The sequence below is a fragment of the Leucopleurus acutus genome (genome assembly GCF_964270905.1).
Source record: "Leucopleurus acutus genome assembly, chromosome: 4".
In the NCBI taxonomy this organism is placed as follows: domain Eukaryota; kingdom Metazoa; phylum Chordata; class Mammalia; order Artiodactyla; family Delphinidae; genus Leucopleurus; species Leucopleurus acutus.
Window position 1 is genome coordinate 4,832,276 of NC_139146.1, and position 21,991 is coordinate 4,854,266.

The 21,991-nt window shown below is 42.6% G+C and overlaps 1 protein-coding gene across 4 annotated transcripts in view; it reads left to right on the plus strand.

Annotated features, from left to right (window-relative positions):
• Window positions 1–6,853: 6,853 nt before the first annotated feature.
• Window positions 6,854–21,991, plus strand: part of ELF2 (E74 like ETS transcription factor 2) — a 96,507-nt gene continuing 81,369 nt past the window's right edge. For 3 of the 4 annotated variants that reach the window (XM_082838034.1, XM_082838036.1, XM_082838035.1), the window contains exon 1: window positions 6,856–6,982. The gene's annotated coding sequence lies outside the window, so the exon portion shown is untranslated. Of the gene's footprint in view, window positions 6,983–21,991 lie in introns of all 4 variants that reach the window. The other variant, XM_082838042.1, reaches the window with a different exon arrangement.

A 21,991-nucleotide genomic window follows, 5' to 3' on the forward strand; every position in this document is an offset into this window, starting at 1 on the left:
TCATTATTGCTGTTATTGTTTACTACTGCTAAAATAATGCTGCCCACTCTGATTAGCTGACCAGTAGGAAAAATCCCCAGAGAGGAAGGCAAATAAATAATGGGAAAAGCAAGGCTTTTGGTGTGCTTTTCTAATCTTTTGGGAAATGAACGGAAAGGAAAATTTCAATTAACTCATTTTGCCTTAGCAGCATGGAAGAAGCAGCTAAATGGCCTTGAAAACTAGTCAGCCCGCAGATATGGAAATTTATTTCGGATCTTTCTCCATGGAAGATATTTACCTTTGTGTTTTAATTAACTACTATAGCATTTATCCTGAATTTTATTAAGAAGCCAATTTCATTCAGAAAATTTAAAGAGTAATGTAACCTTAAATCACTAATAAAATGTCTTCATGTACATTTCATTTGGACTTTTAATTTTTTTTTTTTTAGATGTTGGAGGTAGGAGTTTATTAATTTATGTATTTATTTTTGCTGTGTTGGGTCTTCATTTCTGTGCGAGGGCTTTCTCTAGTTGTGGCAAGCGGGGGCCATTCTTCATCGCGGTGCGCGGGCCTCTCACTATCACGGCCTCTCTTGTTGCGGAGCACAGGCTCCAGACACGCAGGCTCAGTAGTTGTGGCTCACGGGCCTAGTTGCTCCGCGTCATGTGGGATCTTCCCAGACCAGGGCTCGAACTTGTGTCCCCTGCATTGGCAGGCAGATTCTCAACCACTGCGCCACCAGGGAAGACCACTGCGCCCCCAGGGAAGCCCACAAATAAGTTACTTTTAAAGAACATTTTGGGACTGCCCTGGCGGTCCAGTGGTTAGGATGCCGTACTTCAAATGCTGGGGGCACAGTTTCCATCCCTGGTTGGGGAACTAGAATCCCACATGCCACACGGTGCAGCCAAAAATATTTTTTTTAAAAAAGAACATTTTATTGCTTTTTAAAAATATTTGAAGTGTTTAAGATGGATTACACTTTATTCTAGTTAGGATTTCTAATAGTTTCCATGTCAAAAGCAATTTTTGTAAGCAGATTTTGCCTCCTTATCTTTGTTATAAAATTAAAAGTCCGGGGGGCTTCCCTGGTGGCGCAGTGGTTGAGAATCTGCCTGCCAATGCAGGGGACACGGGTTCGAGCCCTGGTCTGGGAAGATCCCACATGCCGCGGAGCAACTGGGCCCGTGAGCCACAATTACTGAGCCTGCGCGTCTGGAGCCTGCGCGTCTGGAGCCTGTGCTCCGCAACGAGAGAGGCCGCGATAGTGAGAGGCCCGCGCACCGCGACGAAGAGTGGCCCCCACTTGCCACAACTAGAGAAAGCCCTCGCACGGAAACGAAGACCCAACACAGCCATAAATAAATAAATAAAGCAAACTGTCAACAAGTAAAAATAAACACTATTATATTTTTTAAAAAAGTAATTTATTTGTGGATGGAATTAATACAATGCTTCCAACTAAAGCACTATTCTAAAGAGACGACTGCTTTTAAAATATATCAAGAACTTAAATTATGAAATGGCATTAAGTACTTATTTTACTAGAAAACATTACATGGTAAAATTACACCTGCAATTCATGATGATTTGGCTTCCCTTCTATATTAAAAACTTTATACTTTCTGCTTGTTTTACCTGATTGCATTTGACGGTACAAATGTCATTCTCAAGAACTGTTTCATTGGATTCTGGAAACTTCACACATTCCTCCAAAATTATTTTGGTTTTCATCATTCTCTCAGGCAGGCCTCTTATAACTTGTTTAATATACAGTGTTTAAGAGATTCTGACTTGTAAAAGGCAAGATGGTACCTAAAACAAAATATGAGTTTGGGGACTGGGCTCTTTTGCAGACCCAGAATATGGGAGAGTTATGAATAATTATCTTTGGAGACGCCCAGAAAGGGGCCGTGAGAGGTGTGGATACAGTGGCTCACAAGTAAGGTAGGTTAACACCGTAATAGAACTGGATAGTTGCCCAGAACCGCTTATTCTTTAAAGAGAGACAAAAGAAGAGATTTTTCTGGCTGTCCTTATAAAGTGTACATGGTTGTTGGTAATCTGGGATTTGCCCACCTGCAGTGAGGGAATCCAACAAGTTTTTTTTTTTTTTTACGCGGGCCTCTCACTGTTGTGGGCTCTCCCGTTGCGGAGCACAGGCTCCGGACGCGCACGCTCAGCGGCCATGGCTCACGGGCCCAGCCGCTCCGCGGCATGTGGGATCTTCCCGGACCGGGGCGCGAACCCGTGTCCCCTGCATCGGCAGGCGGACTCTCAACCACTGTGCCACCAGGGAAGCCCAGGGAATCCAACAAGTTTAAAGCCTGTGTCAGTCACTCAAAATTCACAGCTGCGGCAGCTCTTGTGACACACGGCTTCCAACGCGGCCCTACTGACCCTCATCTTCGGGTGTCCGTGTGTTTGTGCAGTGCCCTCCCACGCTGAGTTACGAATGGTTTGTATGACCAGTAGAACAGGGCATAAGTCATGGTGCATGACTCCCGAGGCTGGTCAGAAAAGACAGCATGGCATTTCTTTGTTCTCTCGGGTTACCCACTTTGAAATGTTATAAGGGAATACAGCCTTATTTAATCAGCTATAACTCAAAGTGCTCAGGGATTTGCCCAGAAAGAGAATTTCCAGTTTGGGAGGGACAAATGATTTATTGGCTATCACTCAGAGAATTTAGTCTTCTCCTTCACTCCTCGTGTTGAGTATCACTCCTCCCCTTAAGGCAGGTGCTAAGGGGTCCTTCTTCCACTTAACGTTCTGATATAAAAGTGGGGACAACCTCTTCCCTTGGTTAGCCTATCATACTGAAGACAGGCTGAGTAGTCCTAGAAAGATCTTAAAAAGAGCCTTTCTTAGATAATTAGAGAAAACAAAAGGGAAATAAACAGAGAAAAGTACAAAATTACTGTACTTAGTACATATATTATATAATCTTACTAATATTTGGTCTATATATATATGCATGTATATGTACATAAATGCACAGAAAGAAGTCTGGAAGCTTAAATGCTAAACTATCATTTATGGTTGTTACCCGTGGAACAGTGGAGGTACGGGATGGCTGGGTATGTGTGGAGGGTGAGACATGGAAAGGAAAGCAGAGAAGGAAAGGAGACTTAGCTTTTTTAAAAGTCTATTTTGTATTATCTGAAAATTGATGATGAGAATGTATCAATGAATCACTTGTATAGTTAAAAAATGAACTGTGTAATATAAAAAACAGAAGCAACAGCAATCTAGTTACCACATAGAGCTCTCCTATTCTGTGATTATTCTAGGACTACCGGCCACATCAGCCCTTTCCTACTGAATTCTTTAGAATGCTTTGCTACAAACTTTCTGGGTTTCTTTCTTCACTGGCTTCCACAAGGGATGTGTCTTTCCAAGACCCGCTGTCAAAGAGACATCAAATTTGGCACCTCCAAGGTCAAGAGAGCAGATTGTGGGACTTCCCTGGTGGCGCAGTGGTTAAGAATCCGCCTGCTAAGGCAGGGGACATGGGTTCGAGCCCTGGTCCGGGAAGATCCCACATGCTGCAGAGAGACTAAGCCCGTGCGCCACAACTACTGAGCCTGCGCTCTAGAGCCCGCGAGCCACAACTACTGAGCCTGCTGCACTCTAGAGCCCGCGAGCCACAACTACTGAGCCTGTGCTCTAGAGCCCGTGAGCCACAAGTACTGAGCCTGCTGCACTCTAGAGCCCGCGAGCCACAACTACTGAGCCTGCTGCACTCTAGAGCCCGCGAGCCACAACTACTGAGCCTGTGCTCTAGAGCCCGCGAGCCACAAATACTGAGCCCGCACCTGGAGCCCATGCTCCGCAACAAGAGAAGCCACCGCAGTGAGAAGCCCGCGCACCGCAACAAAGAGTAGCCCCCTGCTCGCCGCAACTAGAGAAAGCCCGCGCGCAGCAACGAAGACCCAACGCAGCCAAAAATAAATTAAAAAAAAAAAGCAGCAGATTGCTCCATTTCCTATTGTACCAGTCAGTGAGAACAACACTAATTCCGGGTAGCAAAACATCCCAAAACACAGTGCTTAAAATAACAATCTTTTTTTTTTTTTTTTTTGCAGGTCACTGGCTTCAAGCTGGGGGTGGTTCTAGACACCCCCCCCCCCATGTCTCTCATTCTTCTTGTACTAGCAGACTTCCCAGGCATGTTCTTCATATTGTGAAAGGCACATGTGAGAGAGGCAAGCAGCAACATGCAATACCTCCTAAGGTCAGGCTCAGAACTGTCACACTATCACCCATATTCCTTTGGCCAAAAGCAAGTGGAACGGTCTAAGCCCAACGTCTGTGGAGTGCAGAAACAGTCTGTCTCTAATGAGAGGAGCTACAAAACCACATTTCAAAGGGCGCGCATGGAGCAGTGAAAAATCGGGAACACTAATGTTATTTACCACTGTTTCTTCCTGGGACTTTCCAGCTTACTTCCAACTGACCGTAGAGGAGATACATTTCTTCTCATGTTAGCTGCAAACAGGAATGATTTGCCCCAGCAGGTGAGATCTGTTCCTAACTATAGAAATCAGGCGTTGTTGTTGCATGCTCCTTAATATGCCATGCTAGGGTCATGGAGATGCAGTAGTGCTGATTATTAAGTCCTTACAAATATCAAAGTGGACAATGGTTCCCTTAAATGATAGGTTTTTTGTTTGTTTCTTAGCAGGAAATAGGGGATTAGGAATACTGCCCTAGAAAGGGTGCTGTTTGTAGTGTTCTGTTTAATGTGCATAAAAGGTTTCAATGTTATAAGGCTTTATAAATCCTTTAGTTCAAAAGAGTGGCAAGAATCGCTATGTTTTACATACAACTCAGGAATCCATAAAACTTCATCTGAGTTCAGGGGATCTCTCTGACTAACCCTATTTGCTATCCAGATTTCCCCTACGTTTAAAAGTAAAAATCTCTTAAGAAGTACCCAGAGTTGCTTTTTAGGATAGGAGAGAAAGAATGCCCCTCTTCCCCCCCTCCCCCGCCCCCGCCTCCGCTCCCCGGTAAATAAACAGGCATTATTAGCTTAAAAAAAGAAAGAGATCATTAAATTCTTCGGCTCTTCAGGGACTTCAATCAGTAGGGCCTTTGACGTTTGAGCCCCACTCTAGGGTTATCTCCATGGTTCCAACGTCACTTTCAAGAACAGATACCATTTGTATTCCTCTGGGTTTCTTCTACGCTCAGGACTGGCTGTGGAGCCGCAAAAGGAGTGAGTCTGCGAGCCGGGAAACGAACCTGGCGAATCAGTACTGCGCCAGGTCCACCGGAGGGTGGCTGCAGGAGCCCGAGAGGGGACCAGAGTCGGTCCCCACGCGCACCGGGACAGTCACTGTTCTTTGTTAAACAAATACAAGCCAATGCGGCGCTGGCCAACTGTAGTGGTGGGGGAAGAGATTGAGGCGTTTGTGTGCAGAACTGGGCGTAAGAAAGATCATTAATGAGGCGCTCCAAATGCAGGACAATCCCGGGCACCGTGTCATTGGCTTTTGTGCACTTGAAGGCGCGTGAGTGCCCTGCTCAGAGGTTCCCCTTTGTGTGAAAGTGGGGAAACCAGAAGCATGCGGCTACAGCTGGGTTTTCATTTTCGAATTCGCAGGCACCAAAATCCTCCCGCGCTCACCCACTCCCTCATTCTCGCGCCGACGATCCTCGGACTTAGGGTACTTCTCCGTCCGTCGCCGACCGAGCGAGCAGCGACAATGGCCCGGGGCGGGCGCCCGCAGCTTTCGGGGCTGAGCCAAGGGACCGCCCGCCGCGCTCCGCAGCTGCGCGCTGAGCCCCGCCGCCCGCCCGTCAGTTAACGCGGGCACCAACCGCCGCGCGGCCCGGCCGTTGGGCGGGTGGTAATTTCTGGGAATGGGGCGGGGTCCGCGGGGGTACTAGGCCGGGCGTTTGCAAGCGATCAGGAGGAGGAGGAGGAGGAGGAGGAGGAGCCGGCGGCGCGGAGGGGCGCTAGGCGGCCGGGGCGGGGCTCCACGAGCGTCACGGGCCGGGGCGGGGCCGGGGGCGCGCTCCGGCCCGCCCGCGGCCCCACCTTCTACTTAGCCCAGGCTTTGGAGTCCAGACGGGAGGGACCCGGGCTAGGAGTTTCAACGACCTCCGGCCCCCACTGACTGTCAGGCTGCCTGAGTGCAGAGCAATCCCTTGAGGAGAAGGGCGGGAGTCCGGAGCTGGGGATGGGGTGACAGCCGGCGCCCGCGTGGGACCTCAGAGAGTGGCGAGGGTGTGTGCGTGCGCTCCGGGCCGGCGGCCGCTGCAGGTGCACGCGCGCCCCTACACGCCTGCCCGCGCTTGGGAGCCCCCGCGCCAGTCCCGGGCCGGGGCCGGAGTCGGGAGAAGGATGGGGGAGCCCCGAGCAGGGAGCGGGAGAAGTGGCGAGAGTCTTTACCTGAGAAGGCGTGCTTGGGAGAAGTTGGGGGCTACAGGGCGGGCGAGATTCGAGAGAGCCATCGAGGCCTGGTGGGCGGGCTGGGGGGGGCCGAGGGCGGCGGGTCCCCGCGGGGTATAAATAGCCGGCCCGGGTTTGACAGGCGCGGCGGTGACTGGCGGTGCCGCCCCCCCTCGCCGCGTGGGGAGGGGAGGAGCGCTCTGAGCGGGCGGGGTGGGGGAGGCGGACTCGACTGTCCTGTTGGCGGCGGCTGGAGGCCGAGGGGGAGGAGCCGAGGCGGGGGGTGGAGGGAGGGAGGGGGCCGGGAGCGGGGCGAGGGCGGGGGCCACCATTGCTCCCCGCGCCGGGCTCAGTGTCGCCGCCGTCGCCTCGGCGGTCGGGGGGGCTCGGCGGGGCGGCGCGGGCGGGGGGCTCTGCGCGGGGCGGCGCGCCGCTGTTTTGTCTCCTCCTCTCCCAGTGGAGCGGCTCGGGCAGCCGGGGAGGCCCCGGCTCCCTCCGGACGCCCGGCCAACGGCGGCGGCGGCGGCGGCTAGTCCGCGGCCCTGCCGGGAGGGCAGGCGACGCGGCGGTCTTCCCGGGCGACGCGGAGAACAGGTAAGAGCGCGCGGGCCGCCGAGGCTGGTGCGAGGGAGCGCGGAGGGTGCGGCGAGAAAGGCTCGCCGTCCCGAGTGCCACCGCCTCCCTCCGCGCCCCCGCCCCGCGCCTGTGTTGTTGGCTCCGGGGTTTGCGGAGGGTTTTCCAGAGGCTGTGGCGGTGACACCGGCCGGGAGCTGGGGAAGGAGGCTGAGTGCCCCCGGGCAGCGGTCGGGGAGCGGGACTTGGAGAAAGGGGAAGGCGGGCGGCGCGCCCGCCCGCGGAGAGCGCGGGGCGCCGGGCAGGGCTGCGCGAAGAGGTTACGGACCCCGGCGGGGGGGATGGGCCGCGCGCAGCTGGTCTCGCAGTGTTTACACCGCCGCGCGAGTCACCTCTGCCGAGAAGCGGACTGAACTGACCCGCCTTATCCCGCGAGGAGGCCAGGGCGGGGGTCCGGCTCCGGAGGAAGCGCGTCCTGGGAGGGTCGGGGAGGGCGGGAGGCTGCGGCCGGCGCCGGGGCAGGGCGGCGAGCCCGGGGCGGGACCTGGGAGGCTCCGGCCGCGTGGGGTGGCGTGGAGGACTGGAGACCAGTTTCCTTCCCCTTCGGGCCTCATCGCCGCCTCTTACCTTTCCTGCCCTCCGGTGTTAGCTGGCACGGCAGGTTGTACTCGGTCATTCTTTTATTCTCGCTCTGCACGCCGGCCCCCTGCTGCCACTTCCCCCTATCCCCCCGGGAGTGGGGAGGCTGGGCTCTGATAGGAATCTGCTTTTTAAACAAAACAAAAACGGGCTCTGTAACACGCGCGTCCAGTGACCGCCTTCTGGATCCTCTCTTCGCGAAGCTGGCCCTCAGGGACCTTGCTCCTGGATGCTGGCGGGGTGGGGGGGGGGGGAGGACGCGGGAGGAGGACGGTAAGGGCTCGGCCAGGGCTGGTACTGACTGCCCGAGCAGCTTTGCGAGCTTTGCGAGCAGGGCAGCCGAGTCCCCTCTTGCTCTACTTGGGCATTTTTATTCCATGTCAATAAAGGAAAATATTCCAGTACCCCAGGAGTAATCCAGGTTGCATAGTTCCTAGTGTTTCCCATGTGCCAGCGTCCCGGGCACTCTTTTTTCTAGGAGCTGGCTACGGTGCAGAATAGCCTTTCTTTACGTTCTTAGTACTTCATTAAGGGAGTAAGAGGGGAACACTTTATTGTAAAACTGAATTTCACCCCCTTTTTTTGTCTTCATGAACATTTATTTCAGCCGTGTGGTTTAAATTTTAATCCGGTGACGATAGAACAGTAATCTGGTGTTTGGTAATCAGATTTGCTTTTTCTTTTTATCTGTGGGTCTGTATCGAGAGGTAAATGATGTACTTTGTCTAGTGCCATAATCACAGAATAGTGACAGAATGCACAGGAGAATGTATGCTTTACTAAGATAGGTTTGGATATTTGAGCTTCAGAGTTTCTTCCTTTCTTCCAAAGGTAGAATGACTTTATATAAGACTGGAAACTATTGAATTACATTTAAAGGGGTTTAGGAATAAAGTTTAAATACGATGTAATACAGTTTACACAGTGAGCTCATATGAATATTATTGAGGTATCTCCTAGTAAACACACGAAGTAGAAAACTGATATATCTTGGGCATTTGAAATTTGAAAATTTAATATCAATCTGTTTTTTAAGCTTAGTGACTGAACTAATTGCTTTGATGAATCATTGCTTTTAATTTCAGACACATAAATTCATTTACAAAATAATCACAGTAGGTTGGAAAGAATTTGTAACTTTGAGATTCTTCTGTCCTGAGTAGATAGGTGGGTAACTGCAGCTGTGGTAGGGCCTTACCAGCGCTGATGGCTTCACCTGCTCACAGATCGTACACCGAGGTTTATTGCTGTTGTTGTTGATAACAGCTTTATTGAGATATAATTCACCTACCATTCGATTCACCAATTTACAGTTCAGTGGTTTTTAATATATTCACAGAGTTGTGAAACTATCACCATCATCAATTTTAAAACATTTTCATCACCCCCCAAAAAGGAGCCTCATACCCATTAGCTGTCACTCTCAATTTCCCCCCAGAACCCCCAGCCCTAGGCAGCCGCTAACTACTTTCTGTCTCTATAGATTTGCCTACTCTGAACATTTTCTATAAATGGAATCCTACAATGTGTGATCTTCATAATTGCATTCTTTGATTTAGCATAATGTTTTCAGAGTTCATCCACATTGTAACGTGTCATTATTTCATTTCTTTTTACTGCTGAGTAATATTCCATTGTATGGATATACCACATATTATGTATCCATTAATTAGTTGGTGGACATTTGAGTTTCTACTCTTTAGCTATTACAAGTAATGCTGCTACACACACTTGTGTACAAGTTTTTGTGTGGATATGTTTTCATTTCTCTTGGATATATACACTTTTTTAAAAAATTAGCGTTTTGAGTTATCATTTAATACCAAAAACTTAATCCTGAGTGAAAATTCAATGATTTTTAATAAATATATTGAGTTCTTAAATTATCACCACAAGCCAATTTTAGAACGTGTTATCACTTCTGAAGATTCTCTCTAGCCTGTTTGCTGTTAACCCTTATTCTCACTCCTGGCCCCAGGCAACCACTGATTTGTGTTTCGTTTCTGTAGATTTGCCTTTATCTTATGTATAAATGGAAACCTACAGTATGTAGTCTTTTGCGTCTGGCTCCTTTCACTTAGCATAGTGTTTTGGAGAGTCATCCATATTGTAGCATGTGTCAGTAGTTTGTTCCTTTTTATTACTGAATAGTATTTTAATGTGTGGTTATACCATATTTTGTTTATCTGTTGACCAGTTGATGGGCATTTGGATTGTTTCCAGTTTTTTGACTGTTGCAAATAATGAAGCTTGAAAGTTTGAGTGTGAGTCTTTATGTGGACATATGGTTTCATTCTCTTGGGTAGATGCCTAGGAATAGAATTGCTGGGTCATCTGTTTAACTTTTTAAGAAGCTGCCAAACTGTTTTTGAAAGTGGGCTTACATTTTATATTCCTGACAGCGATGTGTGAGAGTTAGTTTTTTCACACCTTTGTCAACACTTGTTATTGTCTGTTTTATTTTAGCCATTGTACTGGGTGTGAAGTGTTTAAGTCATTGTGATTTTAATTTGCATTTTTCCTAAAGATGTAAGGTGTTAAGCATTTTTTCATATGATATTCATTCATATATCCTTTTGGGTGAAATAGCTATTCAAATCTTTTGCCAGTTGTCTTACTATAATTGAGTTATAAGAGTTTTTTATACATTCTGGATGTAAGTCCTTTCTTAGATACATGATTTACAAATATTTTCTCCCAGTTTGTGGCTTTTTTCTTTTCTTCATTTTTACTGGAGTCTTTTGAAGCACAAAAGTTTTAATTTTGATGGAGCTTAATTTCCCAATTTTTCTTTTATGGATCATGCTTTTGTTGTTTAAGAACTCTCCCTCATCCAAGATCTTGAGGATTTTCTCCTTTGTTTTCTTCTAGATGTTTTATAGATTTTGCTATTATATGTAGATTTGTGATCTATTTTGAGTTAATTTTTGTGTATGGTGTGAAATAAGGGTCTAAATTCACCTGTTGTATATGGGTTGTCTTAGCACCGTTTGTTGAAAAGACCGTCATTTCTCCATTGATTGTAATTGTAAATATTTAATTCTGGACTTTCAGTTCTGTTTCGTTATCTGTATGTCTGTCCTTTGGCTAGTACCACCCTGTCTTGATTACTGTGCATTATGGTAATTTATGAAAACAGGTAGTGTAAGCTCTTAAATTTTGTTCTTACTTTTGAAAATTGTGGCTATTGTGGGTTATATATAAAAATTTTAAAATCGACTTGTCAGTATCTGTGAAAAAAGTTTCGGAATTTTGATGGGGAATGCATTGAATCTGTAGATCAGTTTGGGATGAATTACCATCTTACAATATTGAGTCTCCTAATACATGAACATGAAATTTTTAAAAAATTTATTGATCTTTAATTTTTCGAAGTGATGTTTTAAACTTTTCAGTGTATAAATCTTTTACTTAAAAATTAAAAAAAAATGTTATTGTGGTAAGAAAACTTAACATGAGATCTACCCTCTTAACTTTTTAAGAATACAGTACAGTGTTGCTAACTATAAACAGAGTGTTGTATAGCAGATTTCTATACATGGTAGAAGTTTCCTTTTTAATTCTGTTTTGTTCAGAGTTTTTATCATGAATGGGTATTGGATTTTATCAGATGCTTTTTCTGCATCTCTTAGCAAGACCAGCTGTTGCGGTTTGCTCACGACTGTCCTGGTTTTAGTGCTGGAAGACCTGCATCTTGGGAAACCCTTCAGTCCCAGACAAACCAGAATGGTTGGTCACCTTAATGTCTGAGATGATCATGTGGTTTCTGTCCTTTATTCCACTAATATAGTGTATAATATTAATTGATTTTTAGCAACTAAACCAGCCTTATATTCCTGGGATAAATCCCACTTGGTCATGGTATATAATTCTTATTATATGTTGCTGGATTTAGTTTGCTAATGTTTAATTGAACATTTTTGTGTCTATATTTATGGAAGATACTGGTCTGTAGTTTTCTTGTGATGTCTTTGGATTTTTTAATATAGTAATACATATTAATCCCAGAATAAATTCGGAAATGTTCCCTCTTCTATTTTCTGTAAGAGTTTGTGAAGGATTGGTATTGCTGCCTCTTTGAATATATTTGATAGAAGTCGCCAGTAAGGCATCTGGGCCTAGATTTTTCTTTTTGGGAAATTTTTAAACTACTAATTCAGTTTCTTTACTTGTTATAGATCTATTCAGATTTTTTGCTAAGTTTTAAATTATTAGTTTTGGTAATTGTGTTTCTAGGGATTTGTCTATTTCATCTAAGCTATTTAATATTTTTGGCATACACTTTATAATATTCCTATATATGCTTTTAATTTTGCAAGCACAGGTAGTATCTTTTGCTTTTTCATTCCTAATTTTGGCAGCATGTGTCTTCTCTCTTTTTTACTTGGTCATTTTAGCTAAAGGTTTGTCAGTTTTGTTGCTCTTTTCAAAGTAAAAAGTTATGGTTTAATTGTTTTTTTCTCAGTTGTTTTTCTGTTTTCTACTTCACTGATTTCCATTTTAATCTTTATAATTTCCTCCCTTCTTCTTGCTTGAGATTTTGTTTGCTTTTCTCTTTCTGGTTTCTTAAGGTAGAAGCTTAGGTTGTTGATTTGAGATCTTTCTTCTTTTCTGATATAGGCCTACGTTTCCTTCCAAACGTTGTTAGCTGCCATATGTTTTTATATGTTCTGCTTTTTAAAATTTTCATTCATATTTCCTAATTTCCTCTGTGATTTCTTCTTTGAGCCATGGGTTATTTAGAAATGTATTGTTTAATTTCCAATTATTTGGGGATTCCCTAAATTTCATTGTTGCTGATTTCTAATTTAATTCCCCTGTAGTAAGAGAATATACTTTGTATTTTTCTCATTTTAAATTTATTGAGACATTCTTATGGCCTAGTATGTAATCTATTATGAAGAATGTTCTGGACTTCCCTGGTAGTCCAGTGGTAAAGAATCCGCCTTCCAATGCAGGGGATACAGGTTCAATCCCTGGTCGTGGAACTAAGATCCCACATGCCGTGGGGCAACTAAGCCCGCAGGGCAACTAAGCCCCTGTGCCTCAACAAGAGAGGCTGTGTGCCGCAAACTATGGAGCTGATGCGCCCTGGAGCCCATGCACCACAACTAGAGAAAAAAACCCACATGCCGCACTAGAGAGAAGCCCGCGCACCACAGCTAGAGAAGCCTGTGCGCGGCAACGAAAGATCCCTCATGCTGCAACTAAGACCCGATGCAGCCAAAATAAATAAATAAATAAAATGAAAAGAAAAAAAAAGAATGTTCTATGTGTGCTAGAAAGGTTTTGTTGGGTGGAATGTTTCATAGGTGTCAGGTCAAGTTGGTTCTTTGTGCTTATTTTCTGTCTAGCTATTCTATTAATTACTGAGAGTGAGATTCTAAAATCTCTATTATTATTGAAGTGTCTATTTTTCCTTTCAGTTCTAATTTTTTTATAAAGTTATTTATTTATCTTTGGCTACATTGGGTCTTCGTTGCTGCGTGCAGGGTTTCTCTAGTTGTGGTGAGTGGGGGCTACTCTTCCTTGTGGTGCGTGGGCTTCTCATTGTCGTGGCTTCTCTTATGGTGGAGCACGGGCTCTAGGCGTGCGGGCTTCAGTAGTTGCAGCACGTGGGCTCAGTAGTTGTGGCCCACGGGCTCTAGAGTGCAGGCTCAGTAGTGTGGCTCACGGGCTCTAGAGCACAGGCTCAGTAGTTGTAGTGCACGGGGCTTAGTTGCTCCGCAGCATGTGGGATCTTCCCGGACCAGGGCTCGAACCCGTGTCCCCTGCATTGGCAGCCGGATTCTCAACCACTCCACCACCAGGGAAGGCCCGTTCTGTCAATTTTTGCTTCATATTTTTGGGGCACTGGTGTTAGGTATGATATACATATATAGTAATACACTTACATACACCTTATAGTAGTATTTTGTCTGGTGTTAGTGTGGCTAATCCAGCTCTCTTGTGCTTACTGTTTGCATTCTGTATCTTTTTGTCTTTTTACTTTCAACTTATTTGTTTTTGAATCTAAAGTGTATCTTACAGTATATAGTTCAAATGCCTATTTAAAAAAATAGTTTGACCACTTCTGCCTTTTGATTGGAAGGTTTAATCTGTTCACGTTTAATGTAATAGTTGATATTCAGATTTATGCAGTTTTGCTAGTTACTTTCCATACATCTCTTTTTTATTTTTTTGATTGTCTTCTACTCCCTGTTCTGGAGTTACTATATATTTTCCAGGGTATCATTTTAATTCCTTTGTTAGTTTCTTAACTGGATTTTTTAGTTATTTTCTTAGGTTGCTTTAGGGATTACAGTGTGTGTCTTAATTTATCACAGTTTACTTCAGAATTGACTAATTTAATTGTAGTAAAATATAGAAAATTTGCTCCATTTTCTCCCCCCTCCTGTCTGTTAGTATTGTCACGCATATTAAATTTTTATGTTCTAGAAGCCCAACAATACAATTTTAGAATATTTTAATGCAACTGTATGTCTTAAAGATAGTTAAGGGAAGAACAAGTCTTTTAAAAGCTTTTTTAAAAAAAATATTTACCATATATTTACCGTTTATGTGATCTTTATTTCTTTTTATGTATTTGAGTTATGGGCTGCTTATTCCTTTCAGTCTGGTGGACTTCCTTTTGGATTTCTTGTAAGGAAAGTCTGTTATTAATGAATTATCTCAGTCTTTGTTTCTTGGGATTGTTTTTATTTTGCCTTTATTTTTGAAGAATAGTTTTGCTGGATATAGAATTCTTTGTTACATTTGTTTACTTTTAGCATTTTGAATATGTCGTCTCCTGCTTTCTGGCCTTCATTGTTTCTGATGAGTTATTTTTCTTTTTGTGCGTTCAAGATTTCCTGTCTTTAGTCAACAATTTTTTTTTTTTTTTTTTTTTTGCTGTATGCGGGCCTCTCACTGCTGTGGCCTCTCCTGTTGCGGAGCACAGGCTCCAGACGCGCAGGCTTAGTGGCCATGGCTCACGGGCCTAGCCGCTCCGCGGCATGTGGGATCTTCCCGGACTGGGGCATAAACCTGTGTCCCCTGCGTCGGCAGGTGGACTCTCGACCACTGCGCCACCAGGGAAGCCCCTAGTCAACAATTTTACTGTGGTATGTCTAGGTGTGGATCTCTATGTGTTAATCCTACTTTGGATCCAGTAAACTTAAATGTAGAGATAACCATATTTTAAACATTTGGTAAGTTCTAACTATAGTTTCTTCAAGTATTTTTTCTATCCTTTTCTCTCTTTCCTTTTCTTCTGGGACTCTCATTACATGTAAGTTGGCATGCTTGATGGTATTCCTAAGTCTCTGAGGCTCTGTTCATTGAAAGGTTTTTTTAAAAATTCTGTTTTTCAGAATTGGTAATTTCTATTGATATATCTTCAAGTGCATTGGCTCTTTCTTCTGTCATCTCCAATCTGCTTTTTGAACTCTGCTAGTGAATTTAAAATTTTGGTTCTTAATACTTTTCAGCTCTAGAATTGTTATACTTTTCAACTCCAGGATTTCCATTTTATTCTTTTTTAAAATAATATCTGTATCTTTATTGATAAGAGTTATATGTGTTACAGTTGTCATACTTTCTTTTAATTCTTTAAACGTGGTTTCTGTATTTGGAGATAAAATTAAATTTTAGATAGAAAATGATATCTAAACTATGTGTTAAATCCTAAAATGGAGTTTGCTTTATTTCTAAATTATATTCAATATTTTCATCTGTATTTCATGATATGCATGAAAGTATATTACTCATAAATGCTAAATTTCATCTGATAGTTTCTTTTCAAACATAATTAACAATTTACTTATAATTATTAGTGTTTATTGGAAAGTAGGATCAGTGTACAATTTGAAAGACATGCCATTAATTCTGAAACCTTAGTTCATTCCCTGAACTGATCATACAGTATAAAGTCTACTTGTTTGTCCATATTTCTTGCTGCTTAATTCTCTCATGGTGGGTGCTAATTGGTAGGAAAAAATGGAAGAAGCCTAAGAGAGCAATATAATGAGTTAGAATGGTTATAAGATATCAAAATCTTCATATAAGCCTGTACATTTAGTAGTATAGTACTATTCATTTTAGGTCCTTGAGAGATTGTAGTAAATAAGATAAATGCAGTACTTGTTCTCATGGAACCTTATATTCTGTTAGAGGAGACATGCATTAAACATATAAACAAGATAATTTTAGAGAATGATAAATATAGTGAACAAATAAAAAAGGGTAATGCGATCTCAAATAGAGAATGATGGGGCAGCTACCTGGAAATGTGATATAATTTGGGGGAGGGGAGCCATGAAGGAAATGTCTCTCTGAAGAGGTGGTATTTGAAGTGAGATCTGCATGATGTGTGAGGAGCATTCAGTCTGTGGATGATCTGAAAGACCCTTGTAGCCTAGAGAACAGGAGGTGCAGAATAAGCTTGGTGTGTTGTAGGAATAGGGCCAGTGTGGCTGGAGCTCAGCAAGCCGGTGAAAGAGAAATGAGGGATGAATGAGGTCAGAGAGGTGGGGTGGGCTACCCCTGGGTTGATCTTTATAAAGACCATGTTAAAGAGTTTAGATTTTTTTCTAAGTGTGGTGGAAAAATATTGCAGCGACCTTCATTCTTGACGCAAGAGTTAATTTACGGCCCAGTATATAATTTTATTCTTTTTTATTTTTACTTTTGGCTGCGTTGGGTCTTCATTGCTGCGTGTGGGCTTTCTCTAGTTGCGGTGAGCGGGGGCTACTCTTTGTTGCAGCGTGAAGGCTTCTCATTGTGGTAGCTTCTCATGTTGCGGAGTATGGGCTCTAGGCGTGCAGGCTTTAGTAGTTGCAGCACTCAGGATCAGTAGTTGCAGCGTGTGGGCTCTGGAGCACAGGCTCAGTAGTTGCGGCGCATGGGCTTGGTTGATCTGTGGCATGTGGGATCTTCTCGGACCAGGGATCGAACCCGTGTCCCCTGCATTGGCCGACGGATTCTTAAGCACTGCGCCACCAGGGAAGTCCTATGATTTTATTGTTTAAGAGCTTCTGAGTGTGAATAAATATTTATAGGGTTTTCTATGAATGATTTTAACTTTGTAAAGAATAGAAGGGAAAGTAACTTCTTCCTTGAAATTTAACTATCTAAAAATAAGACAAAAACCCATTATCTGTAAAACTTTGAATTTGTAGTACAGTTATAGCAGTGGCAGAGATTCTTGCCCAGTGATTAGAGCCGCAGGTACAATGGAGAAGATGATATTTAGTCCTTCAAATAAAAATAAGCATGCGTTTGTTCATTGATCTATTCATTATCCATTCTACAGGCCCTGTAAGCACCCATGATCCAGAGCCTGTGGGGAAGGTATAAACCTTGGCTTAATTAGGCAAAGGGAGATATCTCGGAAATAGTTACAGTTTAGGCCTCAGAGTGAGAGACTGGGTGCACATTTTCCCCTAGTTGCTTTTGTAGGGACCTTTTTATTTAACATTATGAGAAAGTTTATATTTTGGTTCCAGGTAAATATGGGTAAATCTTAATTAGCATATAAAGTCTATACCTGAGAATCTTTGTTTCTTGCTAATATAGGATTACAGGCCAACATTTCTTTCTAAAAAACAAATAAAAAATAAGCTCTGAAGTAAGTCAGAAAGAGAAAAACAAATACCATATGCTAACACATATATATGGAATCAAAAAAGAAAAATGGTTCTGAAGAACCTAGGAGCAGGACAGGAATAAAGATGCAGACATAGAGAATGGACTTGAGGACATGGGGAGGGGGAAGGTAAACTGGGACGAAGTGAGAGAGTGGCATGGACATATACACACTACCAAATGTAAAATAGATAGCTAGTGGGGAGCATCGTGTAGCACAGGGAGATCAGCTCGGTGCTTTGTGACCACCTAGAGGGGTGGGATAGGGAGGGTGGGAGGGAGACGCAAGAGGGAGGAGATATGGGGATATATGTATATGTATAGCTGATTCACTTTGTTATAAAGCAGAAACTAAAACACCCTTATAAAGCAATTATACTCCAATAAAGATGTTAAAAAAAAAAAAGCTCAACCCTAAAGAGGCCAAAGGAGAAAGAATTTCTGATACTGTCACTTTCTCCCTAAGGCCTACAGAACTTATATGAGAGAATTTGTGAGTTAAATAATTAATTCCCTCCTCCCGCCACCCCCTTTTTTTGGAAAGGGAAAAAAAATATGTATGCTTATGTAGATAAGGTAGATGTAATTCCCATTTAGCGTATTTTAAGCCTTCTAATCAGCTCATGTTATGAGTCAATAAAGGAAGTAGGTAGAAAAATCTCCCAGGGGTGGGGTGGGAGAGGTTCTATATGATTCATTCACAGTTTCAATGTTAAAAACACTTGTATAATCATGAGGCAGAAAAACTAAGAGCACAGAGTCTGGAGCCAGACGGCTTAGGTTGAAATTCTGACTTTCTCATTTGTTTGTTTGACCTTGAGTAAGTTACTTAAAAAAAAAAAAAAAAAAAATCGCCTGGTGCCTCAGTTTCCCCAAATGTAAAACGGGGAGTTATACCTGTTTTGTAGGATTGTGTAGATTGAATAGGTTAATACATGTAGTGAGTTTAGAATAATGTTGGCATAGAGTAAGTGCTCTATAAATGTTAACTACTGTTATCCCTTCATTGTTTGGAAGAAGAAGAAAATATACTCTAAGCTGAGCTAGTTATCGAGTTACCTCTAGGATAAATTCACATTAATGAATTCATATCCTGTCAAACCAGAATATTTAAAAAGGTTGTTGTGAAGAGCAGTTCTTTGCTTCCTTTTAAGTCACGGTAGTGAAGAAGTTGGCGAAGGTTTTAGAATTATCTGCACTAGGGTCTTTTTTTTTAAAAATAAATTTATTTATTTATTTATGTCTGCGTTGGGTCTTCGTTGCTGCGCGCGGGCTTTCTCTAGTTGCGGAGAGCGGGGGCTACTCTTCGTTGCGGTGTGCGGGCTTCTCATTGCGGTGGCTTCTCTTGTTGCAGAGCACGGGCTCTAGGCGCGCGGGCTCAGTAGTTGTAGCTCACGGGCTCTAGAGCGCAGGCTCAGTAGTTGTGGCACATGGGCTTAGTTGCTCCACAGCATGTGGCATCTTCCCGGAGCAGGGATTGAACCCGTGTCCCCTGCATTGGCAGGCGGATTCTTAACCACTGCGCCACCAGGGAAGTCATGCACTAGGGTCTTGAGGATGGCAGTTGCTGCATTGGCAATTTATCTCTCCTTCAAAAAGAAAACTTTCCCCAGTTTGCTTTGCTGAATAGAACCTAAGTAGATTTTAGGCTTCCTGATGACTGGGAATCTGCCATATACCCTGATCACCTCTAGCTTCAGCTTCCTGTAAAGCAGTTGCTTGACTACCTTAAGCCAGTTGAAACAAGCCTTGTAAGTCTTTTATGTGTCTGTCTTTGCATGTACAAGAGGCTGTTGTGACCATATTTGAGACTTCTTGAACGTCTGTGCAATGGTCAGGGCGTACGCCGGTGGCTTTGATTGCTGCTTTTCCCCTAACCAAGCCTCCTAGTACATATTCTCCTGTCTGGTTCTTACTTGATTTGGAAGTGTGCTTATTCACAGAGTATACAGGCTAAACGTTTATTTCCACCACTTAGTATTTCTTACAAATAGTTCATAGAATAAGTCTAGAAATGAATATTCATATAAGTTTAGGGTTACTGATTAATAATGAGACCTTTGGGGACTTCCCTGGTGGTCCAGTAGCTAAGGCTCTGCTTCCGCTACAGGGGGCGTGGGTTTGATGCATGCTGTGCAGTGTGGCCAAAAAAAAAAAAAAAAAAAAAAAAATCAGACCTTCGTTGCTTATCTTCATCCTCAAGATAGGTTGGATTCTAGGATGTGCTTAATGTGATCTCTTCCTCCGTATACTTATTATGGCCTTTATTATTACGGCCCTACAGTTTGAGCCAGTGTGAAATGGTAACAGAGTTTAGGAGGATCAAAATATTAAAGGAGTACAGATAGCAAGGCAGCAGTATCATTTTTAGCTCCAGTGGTAATTGTGGGTAGCGCAGTCAGGTTGATTTTGTCTTGCCATCTCTTTGCTCATCAGTTCTTTAAATAACTCTAATGTTTGATTATTCAGAGTATTTTAAGATAATTCCCTCTTAGATTTTCACCATCACAAAATAAATTGAACAAACCAGCATTTGTGAGGTTACGCCCAGGAACCTGGCCATTGTAGTTCTTTGGATGATGAAGAAAACAACCAAAACATGCCTGGCAAGAAAAGCATCAAAATACCTTAAACAGAACTTAGATGAAATCACAGATTATCTAAGTTCATTTCTTATCTATGTGTTATTCTGTGACTTTGTGTGTCAGAACTCAGGGCCGTGAGTAAATAAGGATTTTAAGGTATTATTATCCATGGTATGGGACTCTTGAAATGCAGAATTGTTTTATGGTTGGCAAGTTATCGATATTTTACTTAATTTTCCAATTAGCCTCTTCAATCTATTTCTTCTATAAAATGAGCTCTAAGATCTCTTCCAGTAATTTCATGTAATTTCTCTTATACTGTAAATTTCTAGCATGCAGTTGAAAATATCTAGATCAATCACCTTGCCCTAAAGTAAGTCCCATGACATGACCACTTGCTGCCCAAATAATTTCCAGCCCTGACCTGTGGGCCCAAATATTTGTCAACTGTATACTGCTCAGACTTAGTTCCATTTTCAGAGGGGGATTCTTCTTTCTTTAAAAGATTCATTAGTTTACTTTTTATCCCTTTAAAATGTACTAATTTTTGTTTTAACAAGTTAGAAGAATGAACATCTCAGTTTTGCGTGAGGAGCAGCTAGGTTTTAGGTATAATCATCTGTACTGCTTTACTCTTAATAGGAAGGTTTGGCAATATGATACAGCTCTGATTGATGCTATAAAAGACATAATAATAATAAAGTTACATTCATTCAATACTCATAGTGTGCCAGGCACTTTATGTAAAGGATTAAAAGAACTAAACACACCGACTTCCTAGAGTTGTTTTACTATCTTATTATGGATGAGGATATTGAAGTTTAAAGAGATAAATAACTGCCCAAGATTATGTAGTTATAGGTAAAGCGAACATTCAACAAATATTTATTGAGTACCTACTGTATTCTGGGGATACAGTGGTCAGTAGGCTCTTAACTGTTAGTCGTACTAGCTCTTAAATGTAAAGCATACTGTTAAAATAGTACTCGTGTAATAGGGGGAATAATTATACCTATTTCACAGGGTTATTTTAAGGGTGAAAGGACAATGTATAAAAATGCTTGATTCAGTAACATAGAAATAGAAGAATACATAGTTGAGACTATTATTATATTAGCATTATAAACTACATACATAATTCCTGTCAGACTTGGTAGATAATTAAAAAAATAGAACAATGAAAATATGAATCGGAAGTATTTCAGGAATTGAGTTCCAAATTTAAAAGCTTTAATTTTACCAATAAAGTGGCTAAGAATAATAAGGCTTTTTAGGGGGAGAATTTTCTGATTCCATAGGCAGGTACTAGTTGTGAGTCAAACGTACATAAGTTTAGATGACAAGCTACAGTTCTTCTTAGTATGATGATAATGTTAATATTGAATAAGAATCTCTTTAATAGGTTAAATTCTAATTTGCAGCATTGTCCTCTCCTTCTTTTAAAGTCAAATTTATTGAAGTTTAGTTTACATGTAGTAAAATTCATCCTTACATTTCCATGATTTTGAGAAATTCATATCATTATGCAGTTACCACCGCAGTCAAGATATAGAACATTGCTATCACCCCCCAAAAGTTCCTTGTGCCCTTTGAGATAACGCCTTCCCACTGATCTGTTTTCTGTTCCTATAGTTTTACTTTTTCTTGAAATGTCCTGTGAATGGAATTGCCGTTCCTCTTTCTGATCCATTAGGTTGTTTAGATATATTTGCTGCAATAGCAGGTAAGGTAACTGTGACCCCCTATGCTGACACAGCTTTCTTACAAATTAAGAATTGCATTAAGAAGCAATTAAGTCAAAAAATGAACACAGCCTGTTGGAAAATTGTAAATAAGTTTGTCAAAGGATTAGTAAATATTATTCAATTTACACAACATATTTAAAAAGAACCAATGCATGTGAATGGATTTCACACTTTAGATGGGAAACTAATAAAATCAGTTTTCAACCTCTCCTTGGACCCCAGTTGTACAAAATTAGATGAACCATAATCCTTGATTCATGACACAAATAATTTGCCCAGTAATGGCTGTTGTTTGTTTATTTTTAATAATGTGATAAACACACATGAGTGCATCATTCAGCATGAGAACTAGAGCTGTTGTTTTTTTTTTTGGCCGCGCCTCTCGGTTTGCAGGAGGGGTCTTAGTTTCCTAACCAGGGATTGGACTCTGGCCCAGG